This window comes from Oncorhynchus tshawytscha, unplaced genomic scaffold (assembly GCF_018296145.1).
Source record: "Oncorhynchus tshawytscha isolate Ot180627B unplaced genomic scaffold, Otsh_v2.0 Un_contig_7933_pilon_pilon, whole genome shotgun sequence".
In the NCBI taxonomy this organism is placed as follows: Eukaryota; Metazoa; Chordata; class Actinopteri; order Salmoniformes; family Salmonidae; genus Oncorhynchus; species Oncorhynchus tshawytscha.
This window is the reverse complement of record NW_024609441.1, coordinates 153,126-173,878: the sequence shown is the minus strand read 5'-3', so window position 1 is coordinate 173,878 and position 20,753 is coordinate 153,126. Positions and strand designations below refer to the sequence as shown.

The following is a 20,753-nucleotide window of genomic DNA, read 5'->3' as shown; positions in this document are numbered from 1 at the left end:
TGTCGCACTGCTTTGCTTTCTTGGCCAGGTCGCAGTTGTAAATGAGAACTTGTTCTCAACTTGCCTACCTGGTTACATAAAGGTGAAATAAAATAAATAAATAAAATACAGATGAATCTACATTTCTCTCCCCCGTTTTACCAATGTCATTTATAGAAATGGTAAAAGGACTGGGCCTAAAATAGAACCTTGTGGTACACTCTTTTGTAATGTCCTGGAAACCAGATTTACAACCATCCGCGTTAATGTTCTGGGTTCTCTTTAACAGATGGTTACAAGACTCACCGACATGTATCTTGGCGTAGTGGAAGATCTGAGCAATACAAGTGGGAGCATGTAGATGCTCGTGGTACAACACCACACGTTCTGTTACAGTAGGACTCACCTAGCTTTGGCGAATGGGGAAGTCTACCAGATAGGAGATTTAAATAGTGAACTGAACAGGGCCTAAAATAGAACCTTGCGGTACACCCCTGTCGTAATGCCCGGAGAACCAAATTCATGACCATCCACATGGATGAACTTTGATGCACATTTGAGATCTATCTGAAGATCGTGGCAGGACTCACCTAGCTTGGCATAGTGGAAAGGGAAGTCTCCCAGGTATGAGGAGTACTGAGGCAGGGAGTAGAGACCTCCGGGAAGACTGTTCCACATCAGGTTACTACGGGCTGCATGCTGGAGCACCCGGTCATGGATGATCTGGTGCAGGGAGAGAAACAGAGTCAAATCAACAATAGTAATAATCAAAGCTGCTAACAAGACAATTCACTGGTCGAGGATTACCTGAACCCTCAAGAGGCACCCAAGCAGAGCTACGTCCAAGAAGGCTTCTGAGTAGCTCTCTGACAAACACCTGTTACTACAACTAGTAGTAGTAGTACTAGTAGTGGTAGTAGTAGTAGTGGTAGTAGTAGTAGAAGTAGTAGTAGTATCAGTAGTATCAGTAGTTGTAGTAGCAGTAGTAGTAGTAGTAGTAGTAGCAGTAGTAGTAGTAGTAGTAGCAGTAGTAGGTCCTCTTACCTCTAGTGTTGTGAGTACTAGTACAGTAGAGAAGTAGGCCTCCCACAGGAACTGGGTCTGCTATCTGAGAGACAAGATGTTGTCCTGGTGAATGGTAGCAGTAGTCAGTAGTAGTAGTAATCAGTAGTAGTAATAGTAGTAGTAGTCAAACAGTAGTAGTAGCATGTAGTAGACCATTAGTAGCCATTAGTAGTAGTAGACCATTCAGTCAAACCTCCTCTTACCTCTAGTGTTGTGAGTACTATCCTCTCTACAGAAGAGAAGTAGGCCTCCCACAGGAACTGGGTCTGCTGTCTGAGAGACAAGATGTTGTCCTGGTGAATGGAAACGCACCAGTCAAACGGAATCTGGAACAACAGAACATACAGTCAGAACGAATACAGTGACGTGATCTGTCAATCAAACAGTCAGAGACACCGGACATGTCAAATAGACCATTCAGTCATATAGACCATTTACCATTCAGTCATATAGACCATTCAGTCAAACAGACCATTCAGTCAAACAGACCATTCAGTCAAATAGACCATTCAGTCAAATAGGCCATTCAGTCAAATAGACCATTCAGTCAAATAGGCCATTCAGTCAAATAGACCATTCAGTCAAATAGACCATTCAGTCAAATAGGCCATTCAGTCATATAGACCATTCAGTCAAATAGGCCATTCAGTCAAATAGACCATTCTAACAGACTGGTGGAACAGATCACAAATATATAAAAAAATATTTTAAAAAGAATGTGTTGTCTCTCAGCCGACTCAGCGTTACCTGGTGAACACAGGGTTAAAATATCTACGTCACCTGAAGTAGCAGTCGTTCGTCCCCGATCACAGCTGCTGTGTTCCAGTGGATGATCTCTGAGAAGGGCATCTCCCAGCCGTTACTGAGTATCACAGGTACACAGGCAGCCTGCAGGCCGACACACAGGTAACACAGTAGTGACGATACAGTGACTGGGACTGAGGAGTTACTGTCCTTGGTAACATGTCACTGTTATGACAGAGCCACATACTACCGATGGCTACGGTGGGTCTAATAGTGTATTATGGTGCGTGTGTCAACACTATTCTCTAACACAATGAGGTCAGTACTTCACTAGTATTAAGTCTGGTTCCATGAGGACAGGACATCACTAGTATTGTGTCTGGTTCCATGAGGACAGGACATCACTAGTATTGTGTCTGGTTCCATGAGGACAGGACAGGACATCACTAGTATTGTGTCTGGTTCCGTGAGGACAGGACATCACTAGTATTGTGTCTAGTTCCATGAGGACAGGACACCACTAGTATTGTGTCTGGTTCTATGAGGACAGGACAGCACTAGTATTGTGTCTGGTTCCATGAGGACAGGTGTCACAGGACATCACTAGTATTGTGTCTGGTTCCATAAGGACAGGACAGGTCTGGTTCCACATCACTAGTATTGTGTCTGGTTCCATGAGGACAGGACATCACTAGTATTGTGTCTGGTTCCGTGAGGACAGGACATCACTAGTATTGTGTCTAGTTCCATGAGGACAGGACACCACTAGTATTGTGTCTGGTTCTATGAGGACAGGACAGCACTAGTATTGTGTCTGGTTAGATGAGGACAGGACAGGACACCACTAGTATTGTGTCTGGTTCCATGAGGACAGGACACCACTAGTATTGTGTCTGGTTCCATGAGGACAGGACATCACTAGTATTGTGTCTGGTTCCATGAGGACAGGACAGGACATCACTGGTATTGTGTCTGGTTCCAGTTCCATGAGGACAGGACATGAGGACAGGACATCACTAGTATTGTGTCTGGTTCCATGAGGACAGGACACCACTAGTATTGTGTCTGGTTCCATGAGGACAGGACAGTATTGTGTCTGGTTCCACACATCACTAGTATTGTGTCTGGTTCCATGAGGACAGGACATCACTAGGTGTCTGGTTCCATGAGGACAGGACATCACTAGTATTGTGTCTGGTTCCATGAGGACCAGGACACCACTAGTATTGTGTCTGGTTCCATGAGGACAGGACATCACTAGTATTGTGTCTGGTTCCATGAGGACAGGACATCACTGGTATTGTGTCTGGTTCCATGAGGACAGGACATCACTAGTATTGTGTCTGGTTCCACGAGGACAGGACAGGACAACACTAGTATTGTGTCTGGTTCCATGAGGACAGGACATCACTAGTATTGTGTCTGGTTCCATGAGGACAGGACAGGACACCACTAGTATTGTGTCTGGTTCCATGAGGACAGGACATCACTAGTATTGTGTCTGGTTCCATGAGGACAGGACAGGACACACTAGTATTGTGTCTGGTTCCATGAGGACAGGACATCACTAGTATTGTGTCTGGTTCCATGAGGGAGGACAGGACATCACTAGTATTGTGTCTGGTTCCATGAGGACCATCACTATATTGTGTCTGGTTCCATGGGACAGGACATCACTAGTATTGTGTCTGGTTCCATGAGGACAGGACATCACTAGTATTGTGTCTGGTTCCATGAGGACAGGACATCACTAGTATTGTGTCTGGTTCCATGAGGACAGGACAGGACAACACTAGTATTGTGTCTGGTTCCATGAGGACAGGACACCACTAGTATTGTGTCTGGTTCCATGAGGACAGGACATCACTAGTATTGTGTCTGGTTCCATGAGGACAGGACATCACTAGTATTGTGTCTGGTTCCATGAGGACAGGACACCACTAGTATTGTGTCTGGTTCCATGAGGACAGGACACCACTAGTATTGTGGCTAGTTCCATGAGGACAGGACATCACTAGTATTGTGTCTGTTCCATGAGGACAGGACATGACACTAGTATTGTGTCTGGTTCCACTAATAATCTGGTAATGACAGGACATCACTGTCCCTCCCAGTGTGTCTGGTTCCATGAACCACTAATAATGCTAATGACACTAATGCAGTCCCTGCCTGCCTGCCATGAACCATCTAATAATGCTAATGACACTAATGCAGTCCCTGCCTGCCATGCAGGAACCATCTAATAATGCTAATGACACTAATGCAGTCCCTGCCTGCTGAACCATCTAATAATGCTGCCTGCCTGCTGAACCATCTAATAATGCTATGACACACTAATAATGCTAATGACACTAATGCAGTCCTGCCTGCTGAACCATCTAATAATGCTAATGACACTAATGCAGTCCCTGCCTGCTGAACCATCTAATAATGCTAATGACACTAATGCAGTCCCTGCCTGCTGAACCATCTAATAATGACTAATGACACGTCCCTGCCTGCCTGCCGAAATAATGCTAATGACACTAATGCAGTCCCTGCCTGCCTGCCTGAACCATCTAATAATGCTAATGACACTAATACAGTCCCTGCCACTGCCTGCCGAACCATCTAATAATGCTAATGACACTAATGCAGTCCCTGCCTGTCTGCCGAACCATCTAATAATGCTAATGACACTAATGCAGTCAGTCCCTGCCTGCTGAACCATCTAATAATGCTAATGACACTAATACAGTCCCTGCCTGCTGAACCATCTAATAATGCTAATGACACTAATGCAGTCCCTGCCTGCCGAACCATCTAATAATGCTAATGACACTAATACAGTCCCTGCCTGCTGAACCATCTAATAATGCTAATGACACTAATGCAGTCCCTGCCTGCCTGCTGAACCATCTAATAATGCTAATGACACTAATGCAGTCCCTGCCTGCTGAACCATCTAATAATGCTAATGACACTAATGCAGTCCCTGCCTGCCTGCGAACCATCTAATAATGCTAATGACACTAATACAGTCCCTGCCTGCTGAACCATCTAATAATGCTAATGACACTAATGCAGTCCCTGCCTGCCTGCTGAACCATCTAATAATGCTAATGACACTAATGCAGTCCCTGCCTGCTGAACCATCTAATAATGCTAATGACACTAATGCAGTCCCTGCCTGCCTGCTGAACCATCTAATAATGCTAATGACACTAATGCAGTCCCTGCCTGCTGAACCATCTAATAATGCTAATGACACTAATGCAGTCCCTGCCTGCCTGCCTGCCGAACCATCTAATAATGCTAATGACACTAATGCAGTCCCCCTGCCTGCCGAACCATCTAATAATGCTAATGACACTAATGCAGTCCCTCCTGCCTGCCGAACCATCTAATAATGCTAATGACACTAATGCAGTCCCTGCCTGCCTGCCGAACCATCTAATAATGCTAATGACACTAATGCAGTCCCTGCCTGCCTGCTGAACCATCTAATAATGCTAATGACACTAATGCAGTCCCTGCCTGCCTGCCGAACCATCTAATAATGCTAATGACACTAATGCAGTCCCTGCCTGCCTGCTGAACCATCTAATAATGCTAATGACACTAATGCAGTCCCTCCCTGCCTGCTGAACCATCTAATAATGCTAATGACACTAATGCAGTCCCTCCCTGCCTGCTGAACCATCTAATAATGCTAATGACACTAATGCAGTCCCTGCCTGCTGAACCATCTAATAATGCTAATGACACTAATGCAGTCCCTGCCTGCCGAACCATCTAATAATGCTAATGACACTAATACAGTCCCTGCCTGCTGCCGAACCATCTAATAATGCTAATGACACTAATGCAGTCCCTGCCTGCCTGCCGAACCATCTAATAATGCTAATGACACTAATACAGTCCCTCCCTGCCGAACCATCTAATAATGCTAATGACACTAATACAGTCCCTGCCTCCCTGCCGAACCATCTAATAATGCTAATGACACTAATGCAGTCCCTGCCTGCCTGCTGAACCATCTAATAATGCAAATTATCGTCAGCAAAACAACAAAGAAATCATCCCGGTCATGTGATCAGTGGTCATGTGATCAGTGGTCATGTGATCAGTGGTCATGTGATCAGTGGTTTGGGGCTTTAAAACACGCTGCGCCATCTGGACGTCTGTTTCTTCAGCAGATCTTTCTACTTCCTTTCAGCTGTAATAGCAGATAGACCATTTTATCCACGCACCAAACAGCAAGACATTACCTGTGAACTCTAGTCATTAAAATAGCCTAATTCATTCCACTGCCAACGACTCAAATTGCTCAAATTGTTGTTGTAATTGTGACGAAAGTAAAATGGTAAACGTTTCATTTGAGACTATTAGAATGTGTAAATGTGTATGCAAATGTATTTGTTTGCATGCGTGTGTGTGTGTGTGTGTGTGTGTGTGTCACTCTCTGTGCTCCACTGTCTCTGTGTCCAAATAGAGGCTCCATGATTGTGGAGGCCAGGTCATCTGATGCAGCACTCCATCACTCTCCTTCTTGGTCTGGTTCTTCATTTCCTGAGGCGGTCCTCGTGAGAACCAGTTTCATCAGAGCGCTTGATGTTTTTTTGCGACTACACTTGAAGAAACTTTCAAAGATCTTGAAATTCTCCGGATAGACTGACATGTGTGTCTTAAGTAACGATGGACTGTCATTTCTCTTTGCTTATTTAAGCTGTTCTTGCCATAATATGGACTTGGTCTTTTACCAAATAGGGATATCTTCTGTATACCACCCTTACCTAGTCACAACACAACTGATTGGCTCAAACACTTTAAGAAGGAAAGAAATTCTACAAATGAACTTTGAACAAGGCACACCTGTTAATTGAAATGCATTCCAGGTGACTACCTCATGAAGCTGGTTGAGAGAATGCCAAGAGTGTGCAAAGCTGTCATCAAGGCAAATCAAATTTGTTTAACACTTTTTGGTTACTACATGATTCCATATGTGTTATTTCATAGTTTTGATGTCTTCACTATTATTCTACAATGTAGAAAACAGTGAAGCCCTTGAATGAGTAGGTGTGTCCAAACATTTGACTGGTACTGTATATGGGGACAGTAGATGGTGATCTATATGGAGACAGTAGATGGTGATCTATATGGGGACAGTACATGGTGATCTATATGGGGACAGTAGATGGTGATCTATATGGGGACAGTAGATGGTGATCTATATGGGGACAGTAGATGGTGATCTATATGGGGACAGTAGATGGTGATCTATATGGGGACAGTAGTAGATGGTGATCTATATGGGGACAGTAGATGGTGATCTATATGGGGACAGTAGATGGTGATCTATATGGGGACAGTAGATGGTGATCTATATGGGGACAGTAGATGGTGATCTATATGGGGACAGTAGATGGTGATCTATATGGGGACAGTAGATGGTGATCTATATGGGGACAGTAGATGGTGATCTATATGGGGACAGTAGATGGTGATCTATATGGGGACAGTAGATGGTGATCTATATGGGGACAGTAGATGGTGATCTATATGGGGACAGTAGATGGTGATCTATATGGGGACAGTAGATGGTGATCTATATGGACAGTAGATGGTGATCTATATGGGGACAGTAGATGGTGATCTATATGGGGACAGTAGATGGTGATCTATATGGAGACAGTAGATGGTGATCTATATGGAGACAGTAGATGGTGATCTATATGGAGACAGTAGATGGTGATCTATATGGAGACAGTAGATGGTGATCTATATGGGACAGTAGATGGTAGATGGTGATCTATATGGAGACAGTAGATGGTGATCTATATGGAGACAGTAGATGGTGATCTATATGGAGACAGTAGATGGTGATCTATATAGATGGTGACAGTAGATGGTGATCTATATGGGGACAGTAGATGGTGATCTATATGGGGACAGTAGATGGTGATCTATATGGGGACAGTAGATGGTGATCTATATGGGGACAGTAGATGGTGATCTATATGGGGACAGTAGATGGATCTATATGGACAGTAGATGGTGATCTATATGGGGACAGTAGATGGTGATCTATATGGGGACAGTAGATGGTGATCTATATGGGGACAGTAGATGGTGATCTATATGGGGACAGTAGATGGTGATCTATATGGGGACAGTAGATGGTGATCTATATGGAGACAGTAGATGGTGATCTATATGGGGACAGTAGATGGTGATCTATATGGGGACAGTAGATGGTGATCTATATGGAGACAGTAGATGGTGATCTATATGGAGACAGTAGATGGTGATCTATATGGGGACAGTAGATGGTGATCTATATGGGGACAGTAGATGGTGATCTATATGGGGACAGTAGATGGTGATCTATGTGGGGACAGTAGATGGTGATCTATATGGGGACAGTAGATGGTGATCTATATGGGGACAGTAGATGGTGATCTATATGGGGACAGTAGATGGTGATCTACTGTGTGTGTGTGTACATTGTGTGTGTGTGTACGTGGTGTGTGTGTACGTGGTGTGTGTGTGTGTGTGTACATTGTGTGTGTGTGTGTACATGGTGTGTGTGTACATTGTGTGTGTGTGTGTACGTGGTGTGTGTGTGTGTGTGTGTGTGTGTGTGTGTACATTGTGTGTGTGTACATGGTGTGTGTGTACATGGTGGTGTGTGTGTGTGTGTGTACATGGTGTGTGTGTGTGTGTGTGTACATGGTGTGTGTGTACATGATGTGTGTGTGTGTGTGTGTGTGTGTGTGTGTACATGGTGTGTGTGTGTGTACATGGTGTGTGTGTGTGTACGTGGTGTGTGTGTGTGTGTGTACGTGGTGTGTGTGTGTGTACATTGTGTGTGTGTGTGTGTGTACATGTGTGTGTGTGTGTGTGTGTGTGTGTGTGTGTGTGTGTGTGTGTGTGTGTGTGTGTGTGTGTGTGTGTACGTGGTGTGTGTGTGTACGTGGTGTGTGTGTGTACTTGGTGTGTGTGTGTGTGTGTACATGGTGTGTGTGTGTACGTGGTGTGTGTGTGTGCATGGTGTGTGTGTGTACATGGTGTGTGTGTGTACATGGTGTGTGTGTGTACCTGCAGTGCTTCCAGGAAGCGGAAGGATCCCAGGCGTCGTCCTCTGGGAACCAGACAGAAGGTAGAGTTGTGAAGCATCTCTCTGTAATCATGTCTGAAGACAGAACAGACACACGTTAATATGACCTGGCATTCAGTAGACACGCATCAACAGTGACGTATCCACAGTGACGTATCCACAGTGACGTATCCACAGTGACGTATCCACAGTGACGTATCCACAGTGACTTTACACGTTAATATAACCTGGCATTCAGTAGACACGTATCCACAGCGACTTTACACGTTAATATGACCTGGCATTCAGTAGACACGTATCAACAGTGACTTCACGACAGTGACTTATCGACAGTGACTTATCGACAGTGACTTATCGACAGTGACTTAGACAGTGACTTATCGACAGTGACTTATCGACAGTGACTTATCGACAGTGACTTATCGACAGAGACTTATCGACAGTGACTTATCGACAGTGACTTATCCACAGTGAGTTATCGACAGTGACTTAACGACAGTGACTTATCAACAGTGGCTTCACAACAGTAACTTATCAACAGTGACTTAACGTGACTTCACAACAGTGACTTCACGACAGTGACCTATCAACAGTGACTTAACTACAGTGACTTATCAACAGTGACTTCACGACAGTAACTTATCAACAGTGACTTAACGTGACTTCACAACAGTGACTTAACTACAGTGACTTCACAACAGTGACTTAACTACAGTGACTTCACAACAGTGACTTAACAACAGTGACTTCACGACAGTAACTTATCAACAGTGACTTAACGTGACTTCACAACAGTGACTTAACTACAGTGACTTCACAACAGTGACTTAACTACAGTGACTTCACAACAGTGACTTAACAACAGTGGCTTAACGACAGTGACTTAACTACAGTGGCTTAACGACAGTGACTTAACTACAGTGACTTATCCACAGTGACTTATCGACAGTGACTTATCGACAGTGACTTATCGACAGTGACTTATCGACAGTGACTTATCGACAGTGGCTACACGACAGTGGCTTCACGACAGTGACTTATCGACAGTGACTTATCGACAGTGACTTCACGACAGTGGCTTCACGACAGTGGCTTCACGACAGTGACTTCACAACAGTGAGTGCATACATTGGCCCCAGCAGGAACTGAAACCAAGACTTTGGCGTTGTTAACACCAAGCTCTTACAAACTGAGCCACAAAGGACCACAGAAGAATGGAGGAACAGACAGACGTAGACAGGGTTATAGCTGGGGAGATCTCCTAGCATCCAGGGCTGGACAGGGAGGGTTTACATGTCTCTATCTGGGTTAGCGTTGAGCTACGACAGGATAAGAGCTGATTACACAGTGAATGACCCAGAGGTTACTAAAGGCTTCAGTTCGGCTGGCATCCAGAATAAAGTCGTCTAGGCGAACCAAACTAGTGTGCTCCCATACTCCCTGAAAAGACATTCGCTTGAAAAACTAGAAAAAAATAACTGCCAATAGTACTGTTTGTCCATTTTGAGATGCAGTAGCCAGTGTGCAGCATCACAAACACTGACACGGAAGACAAACACCCACAACCCAAAACTGAAACCCAGGCTACCTAAGTATGATTCTCAATCAGGGAAAACAATTGACAGCTGCCTCTGATTGAGAACCATACTAGGCCGAACTCAAAACCAACATAGAAAAACAAACAGACTGCCCACCCAACTCACGTCCTGACCAAAGGAACTAAGGTCAGAACGTGACAGTAAGCTGATAGATTGATGAGTTCTCGTCTTGGAACCCAGTAAGCTGATAGATTGATGAGTTCTCGTCTTGGAACCCAGTAAGCTGATAGATTGATGAGTTCTCGTCTTGGAACCCAGTAAGCTGATAGATTGATGAGTTCTCGTCTTGGAACCCAGTAAGCTGATAGATTGATGAGTTCTCGTCTTGGAACCCAGTAAGCTGATAGATTGATGAGTTCTCGTCTTGGAACCCAGTAAGCTGATAGATTGATGAGTTCTCGTCTTGGAACCCAGTAAACTGACAGATAGGAGATAGATTGATGAGTTCTCATCTTGGAACCCAGTAAGCTGATAGATTGATGAGTTCTTGTCTTGGAACCGAATAAGCTGATAGATTGATGAGTTCTAGTCTTGGAACCCAGTAAGCTGATAGATTGATGAGTTCTAGTCTTGGAACCCAGTAAGCTGATAGATTGATGAGTTCTAGTCTTGGAACCCAGTAAACTGATAGACTGATGAGTTCTAGTCTTGGAACCCAGTAAGCTGATAGATTGATGAGTTCTAGTCTTGGAACCCAGTAAGCTGATAGATTGATGAGTTCCAGTCTTGGAACAGTAAGCTGATAGATTGATGAGTTCCAGTCTTGGAACCCAGTAAACTGATAGATTGATGAGTTCTAGTCTTGGAACCCAGTAAGCTGATAGATTGATGAGTTCTCGTCTTGGAACCCAGTAAGCTGATAGATTGATGAGTTCTAGTCTTGGAACCCAGTAAGCTGATAGATTGATGAGTTCTCGTCTTGGAACCCAGTAAGCTGATAGATTGATGAGTTCTAGTCTTGGAACCCAGTAAGCTGATAGATTGATGAGTTCTCGTCTTGGAACAGTAAACTGATAGATTGATGAGTTCTAGTCTTGGAACCCAGTAAGCTGATAGATTGATGAGTTCTCGTCTTGGAACCCAGTAAGCTGATAGATAGATAGATTGATGAGTTCCAGTCTTGGAACCGAGTAAGCTGATAGATTGATGAGTTCTAGTCTTGGAACCCAGTAAACTGACAGATAGGAGATAGATTGATGAGTTCTCATCTTGGAACCCAGTAATCTGATAGATTGATGAGTTCTTGTTTTGGAACCCAGTAAGCTGATAGATTGATGAGTTCTCATCTTGGAACCCAGTAATCTGATAGATTGATGAGTTCTCGTCTTGGAACCCAGTAAGCTGATAGATTGATGAGTTCTAGTCTTGGAACCCAGTAAGCTGATAGATTGATGAGTTCTCGTCTTGGAACCCAGTAAACTGATAGATTGATGAGTTCTAGTCTTGGAACCCAGTAAGCTGATAGATTGATGAGTTCTCGTCTTGGAACCCAGTAAGCTGATAGATAGATAGATTGATGAGTTCCAGTCTTGGAACAGTAAGCTGATAGATTGATGAGTTCTAGTCTTGGAACCCAGTAAACTGACAGATAGGAGATAGATTGATGAGTTCTCATCTTGGAACCCAGTAATCTGATAGATTGATGAGTTCTTGTTTTGGAACCCAGTAAGCTGATAGACTGATGAGTTCTCATCTTGGAACCCAGTAAGCTGATAGATTGATGAGTTCTAGTCTTGGAACCCAGTAAGCTGATAGATTGATGAGTTCTAGTCTTGGAACCCAGTAAGCTGATAGATTGATGAGTTCTAGTCTTGGAACCCAGTAAGCTGATAGATTGATGAGTTCTAGTCTTGGAACCCAGTAAGCTGATAGATTGATGAGTTCTAGTCTTGGAACCCAGTAAACTGATAGATTGATGAGTTCTAGTCTTCGAACCCAGTAAGCTGATAGATTGATGAGTTCCAGTCTTGGAACCCAGTAAACTGATAGATTGATGAGTTCTAGTCTTGGAACCCAGTAAGCTGATAGATTGATGAGTTCTCGTCTTGGAACCCAGTAAACTGATAGATTGATGAGTTCTAGTCTTGGAACCCAGTAAGCTGATAGATTGATGAGTTCTAGTATTGGAACCCAGTAAGCCGATAGATAGATTGATTGATGAGTTCCAGTCTTGGAACCGAGTAAGCTGATAGATTGATGAGTTCTAGTCTTGGAACCCAGTAAACTGACAGATAGGAGATAGATTGATGAGTTCTCATCTTGGAACCCAGTAATCTGATAGATTGAAGTTCTTGTTTTGGAACCCAGTAAGCTGATAGATTGATGAGTTCTCATCTTGGAACCCAGTAAGCTGATAGATTGATGAGTTCTAGTCTTGGAACCCAGTAAACTGATAGATTGATGAGTTCTCGTCTTGGAACCCAGTAAACTGACAGATAGGAGATAGATTGATGAGTTCTCGTCTTGGAACCCAGTAAACTGACAGATAGGAGATAGATTGATGAGTTCTCATCTTGGAACCCAGTAAGCTGATAGATTGATGAGTTCTTGTCTTGGAACCAAAGCTGATAGATTGATGAGTTCTAGTCTTGGAACCCAGTAAGCTGATAGATTGATGAGTTCTCGTCTTGGAAGCCAGTAAGCTGATAGATTGATGAGTTCTAGTCTTGGAACCCAGTAAACTGATAGACTGATGAGTTCTAGTCTTGGAACCCAGTAAGCTGATAGATTGATGAGTTCTAGTCTTGGAACCCAGTAAGCTGATAGATTGATGAGTTCCAGTCTTGGAACCCAGTAAGCTGATAGATTGATGAGTTCCAGTCTTGGAACCCAGTAAACTGATAGATTGATGAGTTCTAGTCTTGGAACCCAGTAAGCTGATAGATTGATGAGTTCTCGTCTTGGAACCCAGTAAGCTGATAGATTGATGAGTTCTAGTCTTGGAACCCAGTAAGCTGATAGATTGATGAGTTCTAGTCTTGGAACCCAGTAAGCTGATAGATTGATGAGTTCTAGTCTTGGAACCCAGTAAGCTGATAGATTGATGAGTTCTCGTCTTGGAACCCAGTAAACTGATAGATTGATGAGTTCTAGTCTTGGAACCCAGTAAGCTGATAGATTGATGAGTTCTAGTATTGGAACCCAGTAAGCCGATAGATAGATTGATTGATGAGTTCCAGTCTTGGAACCGAGTAAGCTGATAGATTGATGAGTTCTAGTCTTGGAACCCAGTAAACTGACAGATGGAGATAGATTGATGAGTTCTCATCTTGGAACCCAGTAAGCTGATAGATTGATGAGTTCTTGTCTTGGAACCCAGTAAGCTGATAGATTGATGAGTTCTCATCTTGGAACCCAGTAATCTGATAGATTGATGAGTTCTAGTCTTGGAACCCAGTAAGCTGATAGATTGATGAGTTCTAGTCTTGGAACCCAGTAAGCTGATAGATTGATGAGTTCTCGTCTTGGAACCCAGTAAACTGATAGATTGATGAGTTCTAGTCTTGGAACCCAGTAAGCTGATAGATTGATGAGTTCTCGTCTTGGAACCCAGTAAGCTGATAGATAGATTGATGAGTTCCAGTCTTGGAACCGAGTCTGATGATTGATGAGTTCTAGTCTTGGAACCCAGTAAGCTGATAGATTGATGAGTTCTAGTCTTGGAACCCAGTAAACTGATAGATTGATGAGTTCTAGTCTTGAACCCAGTAAGCTGATAGATTGATGAGTTCCAGTCTTGGAACCCAGTAAACTGATAGATTGATGAGTTCTAGTCTTGGAACCCAGTAAGCTGATAGATTGATGAGTTCTCGTCTTGGAACCCAGTAAACTGATAGATTGATGAGTTCTAGATTGATTGATGAGTTCCAGTCTTGGAACCCAGTAAGCTGATAGATAGATAGATTGATGAGTTCCACTCTTGGAACCGAGTAAGCTGATAGATTGATGAGTTCTAGTCTTGGAACCCAGTAAACTGACAGATAGGAGATAGATTGATGAGTTCTCATCTTGGAACCCAGTAATCTGATAGATTGATGAGTTCTTGTTTTGGAACCCAGTAAGCTGATAGATTGATGAGTTCTCATCTTGGAACCCAGTAAGCTGATAGATTGATGAGTTCTAGTCTTGGAACCCAGTAAGCTGATAGATTGATGAGTTCTAGTCTTGGAACCCAGTAAGCTGATAGATTGATGAGTTCTAGTCTTGGAACCCAGTAAGCTGATAGATTGATGAGTTCTCGTCTTGGAACCCAGTAAGCTGATAGATTGATGAGTTCTCGTCTTGGAACCCAGTAAGCTGATAGATTGATGAGTTCTCGTCTTGGAACCCAGTAAACTGATAGATTGATGAGTTCTCATCTTGGAACCCAGTAAACTGATAGATTGATGAGTTCTAGTCTTGGAACCCAGTAAACTGATAGATTGATGAGTTCTAGTCTTGGAACCCAGTAAGCTGATAGATAAGACTAGTACAGAGATATCTTCCCAGCCGTGTAGTAACACCACAGTTATGTTCACACAGCCCAACAACGTGCTGTTTATCTTGCAAGCCTGTTGTGTTTACTAGTTGCCTTAGAAACATCCTGTTAGTTTGTTCACACGATGAGTCTGAGTTGAATCATCTTCCCCATAAATCAGATGAGTAGAAACTACGGGAAGCATGAGAGTGACGTTTGACAGATGTGGAACAACCTGTACAGTGATAATTATTGTGTAATTGGACCCTGATGAAGCCGTACCTAGCCCGGAGATCTCTAGTCAAGCCAAGAGAGAGCCAGACCTACGTACAGAGCAGATACATGAAACAGGAAGTCATTCCTGGCCCCTGGCAGGGAGAATCCCATGCTGTTTATCACATCGCACTCATAGCTTAAAAGGCAGAACATGACGGCGTCCGTACGAACCATCACTGCTAACTGAGCTGTCAGGGATAGATGGTTCTAGAACCAGCTGCGTGTTGTCCTTCTCTGTGGCTCTAACAGATCAGATGTCTACCATCAACATGAGGACTACATGCACTGTACGTCCCCACCTATCCTGTTCCATAGACACATGGTGACATCTGGTCTGACGCAGGGTAATGTATAGATGAGGCCATACGTATGTCATCAAGAGAACGGTAAGGTATAGATGAGGTCATATACACATCCTCATGAGAACGGTAATGTATAGATGAGGCCATATACACATCCTCATGAGAACGGCAATATATAGATGAGGTCATATACACATCCTCATGAGAACGGTAAGGTATAGATGAGGTCATATACACATCCTCATGAGAATGGTAATGTATAGATGAGGTCATATACACATCCTCATGAGAACGGTAATGTATAGATGAGGCCATATACACATCCTCATGAGAACGGTAATGTATAGACGAGGCCATATACACATCCTCATGAGAACGGTAATGTATAGATGAGGTCATATACACATCCTCATGAGAATGGTAATGTATAGATGAGGTCATATACACATCCTCATGAGAACGGTAATGTATAGATGAGGCCATATACACATCCTCATGAGAACGGTAATGTATAGACGAGGCCATATACACATCCTCATGAGAACGGTAATGCATACGTCATCAGTGTCTGAACCTACAGCTCAGTGTCTGGATCTATAGCTCAGTGTCTGGATCTATAGCTCAGTGTCTGGATCTATAGCTCAGTGTCTGGACCTATAGCTCAGTGTCTGGACCTATAACAGGAAGTCACTATGTGGTAGTCTCACCTAGCTTTCTGGAGATAAATGGACTAACAGGAAGTCACTATGTGGTAGTCTGACCTAGCTATCTGGAGATGCATGGACTAACAGGAAGTCACTATGTGGTAGTCTGACCTAGCTATCTGGAGATGAATGGACTAACAGGAAGTCACTATGTGGTAGTCTGACCTAGCTATCTGGAGATGAATGGACTAACAGGAAGTCACTATGTGGTAGTCTGACCTAGCTATCTGGAGATGAATGGACTAACAGGAAGTCACTATGTGGTAGTCTGACCTAGCTATCTGGAGATGAATGGACTAACAGGAAGTCACTATGTGGTAGTCTGACCTAGCTATCTGGAGATGAATGGACTAACAGGAAGTCACTATGTGGTAGTCTGACCTAGCTCTCTGGAGATGAATGGGACTATCAGGAAGTCACTCTGGATAAGAGCCTCTGCTAAATGACTCAAATGTCAAACGTAATGTATAAATCAGTCCTATAGCTCTGGCAACACTTAGGCCAACTCACAGATACCTAAACATGTTTTGAGTTGCAGTAAAGTACAACTGCGTCCAGGAATAGGAATAGGAAAAGAAAAGCTTTCATTAGAAGGCATTATAACCAGTGCGAATCGAGTGAATGTCCTTAAACATGGACATTGAAGCACATGCGTTCACCACCTGACATGTTTTTCCTGTAAAGATGGAAACGAACAACCCACCAGCTGCCACCTCTGATGCACAACATTGATTTTTTGTTTTTTTCCATCTGAATAAATTCACAGACAGAATCCCCAGAGTCACATCAAATGACATGTTCTGTTCATCAAATGGTAAAAGATCTTCTTCCATGCAGAGAAACTGGCAATAGACTGTCAGCAGGATGTCAACCAGTCACCCCCCAAAAAATCATAGAGTCGTCTCTGAAAATACTAATTTATCATACAAGACTGATAACACATCACATTGTCTCTGAAGGAGTTAGGCCTAGTCTCCAGGGAAGGATATGGGGTGCTGTTCTAATGACAGGGTGGTTATAGAGTCTCTGTTCTCCTAATGACAGGGTGGTTATAGAGTCTCTGTTCTCCTAATGACAGGGTGGTTATAGAGTCTCTGTTCTCCTAATGACAGGGTGGTTATAGAGTCTCTGTTCTCCTAATGACAGGGTGGTTATAGAGTCTCTATTCTCCTAATGACAGGGTGGTTATAGAGTCTCTGTTCTCCTAATGACAGGGTGGTTATAGAGTCTCTGTTCTCCTAATGACAGGGTGGTTATAGAGTCTCTGTTCTAATGACAGGGTGGTTATAGAGTCTCTGTTCTCCTAATGACAGGGTGGTTATAGAGTCTATTCTCCTAATGACAGGGTGGTTATAGAGTCTCTGTTCTCCTAATGACAGGGTGGTTATAGAGTCTCTGTTCTCCTAATGACAGGGTGGTTATAGAGTCTCTGTTCTAATGACAGGGTGGTTATAGAGTCTCTGTTCTCCTAATGACAGGGTGGTTATAGAGTCTCTGTTCTAATGACAGGGTGGTTATAGAGTCTCTGTTCTAATGACAGGGTGGTTATAGAGTCTCTTCTCCTAATGACAGGGTGGTTATAGAGTCTCTGTTCTCCTAATGACAGGGTGGTTATAGAGTCTCTGTTCTCCTAATGACAGGGTGGTTATAGAGTCTCTGTTCTCCTAATGACAGGGTGGTTATAGAGTCTCTGTTCTAATGACAGGGTGGTTATAGAGTCTCTGTTCTAATGACAGGGTGGTTATAGAGTCTCTGTTCTAATGACAGGGTGGTTATAGAGTCTCTGTTCTCACAGGTGTGTTATAGAGTCTCTGTTCTAATGACAGGGTGGTTATAGAGTCTCTGTTCTAATGACAGGGTGGTTATAGAGTCTCTGTTCTAATGACAGGGTGGTTATAGAGTCTCTGTTCTCCTAATGACAGGGTAGTTATAGAGTCTCTGTTCTCCTAATGACAGGGTGGTTATAGAGTCTCTATTCTCCTAATGACAGGGTGGTTATAGAGTCTCTATTCTCCTAATGACAGGGTGGTTATAGAGTCTCTATTCTCCTAATGACAGGGTGGTTATAGAGTCTATATTCTCCTAATGACAGGGTGGTTATAGAGTCTCTATTCTCCTAATGACAGGGTGGTTATAGAGTCTCTGTTCTCCTAATGACAGGGTGGTTATAGAGTCTCTGTTCTCCTAATGACAGGGTGGTTATAGAGTCTCTGTTCTCCTAATGACAGGGTGGTTATAGAGTCTCTATTCTCCTAATGACAGGGTGGTTATAGAGTCTCTATTCTCCTAATGACAGGGTGGTTATAGAGTCTCTGTTCTCCTAATGGCAGGGTGGTTATAGAGTCACTGTTCTCCTAATGACAGGGTGGTTATAGAGTCTCTGTTCTCCTAATGACAGGGTGGTTATAGAGTCTCTGTTCTCCTAATGACAGGGTGGTTATAGAGTCTCTGTTCTCCTCCTAATGACAGGGTGGTTATAGAGTCTCTGTTCTCCTAATGACAGGGTGGTTATAGAGTCTCTGTTCTCCTAATGACAGGGTGGTTATAGAGTCTCTGTTCTCCCAATGACAGGGTGGTTATAGAGTCTCTGTTCTCCTAATGACAGGGTGGTTATAGAGTTTCTGTTCTCCTAATGACAGGGTGGTTATAGAGTCTCTATTCTCCTAATGACAGGGTGGTTATAGAGTCTCTGTTCTCCTAATGACAGGGTGGTTATAGAGTCTCTATTCTCCTAATGACAGGGTGGTTATAGAGTCTCTATTCTCCTAATGACAGGGTGGTTATAGAGTCTCTATTCTCCTAATGACAGGGTGGTTATAGAGTCTCTATTCTCCTAATGACAGGGTGGTTATAGAGTCTCTATTCTCCTAATGACAGGGTGGTTATAGAGTCTCTATTCTCCTAATGACAGGGTGGTTATAGAGTCTCTATTCTCCTAATGACAGGGTGGTTATAGAGTCTCTATTCTCCTAATGACAGGGTGGTTATAGAGTCTCTGTTCTCCTAATGACAGGGTGGTTATAGAGTCTCTATTCTCCTAATGACAGGGTGGTTATAGAGTCTCTATTCTCCTAATGACAGGGTGGTTATAGAGTCTCTATTCTCCTAATGACAGGGTGGTTATAGAGTCTCTATTCTCCTAATGACAGGGTGGTTATAGAGTCTCTATTCTCCTAATGACAGGGTGGTTATAGAGTCTCTGTTCTCCTTATGACAGGGTGGTTATAGAGTCTCTATTCTCCTAATGACAGGGTGGTTTTTGAGTGATTGTGGTTTACACTGCAATGTTCACAAGCGGTTTAAACCCAACCAAATGTTGCAATCAAAATGGCCACAATGGTTGGTTTTTCCTGACCACCAGTCAGTGTGTAAAGAAGTGCTGTCATCCACACGCCCTCTTCCAGCGGACTTCACAGCAAGGTAAATGTTCAGGCCATAAACCGTGTTGTGTACTTGACATTTATTCCACAATCTGTCAGGGATTGGACAGCAAACACGAGTCAGCAAACACGAGTCAGCAAGCACGAGTCAGCAAGCACGACTCAGCAAGCATGACTCAGCAAGCACGACTCAGCAAGCACGACTCAGCAAGCACGAGTCCGCAAGCACGACTCAGCAAGCACGAGTCAGCAAGAACGAGTCGGCAAGCACGAGTCGGCAAGCACGAGTCGGCAAACACGAGTCAGCAAGCACGAGTCAGCAAACACGACTCAGCAAGCACGAGTCAGCAAGCACGAGTCAGCAAGCACGAGTCAGCAAGCACAACTCAGCAAGCACGAGTCAGCAAGCACGAGTCAGCAAACACGAGTCAGCAAACACGAGTCAGCAAGCAACTCAGCAAGCACGAGTCAGCAAGCACGACTCAGCAAGCATGACTCAGCAAGCACGACTCAGCAAGCACGACTCAGCGAACAGAAGAGAGATAACACTGATCCAGGAAGTCCCAAGATAACACAGGAAGAGTAGATAAAACATTGTGATTCCAGTGTTACAGATCAGTACTGGAAGTAATCCAGGTTAAATCTCTTCCTGGGTAAACACAAGAGTGAAACGCCCACCTGGGATAGAAAAGGTAAAGGAGTATGGATTTAAAAATACATTTGACTAAAGCTAAATCTGGACTTATAAAAGCACCAACGAGCCCGTCGCCACCTCAAGAGTTCAGAGAGTCATTCATTTTGTTTTTACTTTGTGTTTCTAAACTCAATTTTTTTTAAAAATCTCTCTGGAGAGAAAAATAAAAGTCTCAGGATGAGTGATGCAGAATCACTTGGGAGGGAAATATAAACACCAAACCCAACTCCAAGTCACAGCAGACAGTCTCATCTCAGCTCCCCTCAGGAAGTTGCCCTTCTGTCTTTCAGGACCAGTCAGGAAGTAGACCGTCTGTCTATCAGGACCAGTCAGGAAGTAGCCCTTCTGTCTATCAGGACCAGTCAGGAAGTAGCCCTTCTGTCTATCAGGACCAGTCAGGAAGTAGCCCTTCTGTCTATCAGGACCAGTCAGGAAGTAGCCCTTCTGTCATTCAAG

At 43.6% G+C, this 20,753-nt stretch overlaps 1 pseudogene; it reads right to left on the bottom strand.

Moving 5' to 3' along the window:
* Nucleotides 1-417: 417 nt before the first annotated feature.
* The window catches only part of LOC112239359, an 82,057-nt pseudogene continuing 61,721 nt past the window's right edge, over nt 418-20,753 (bottom strand).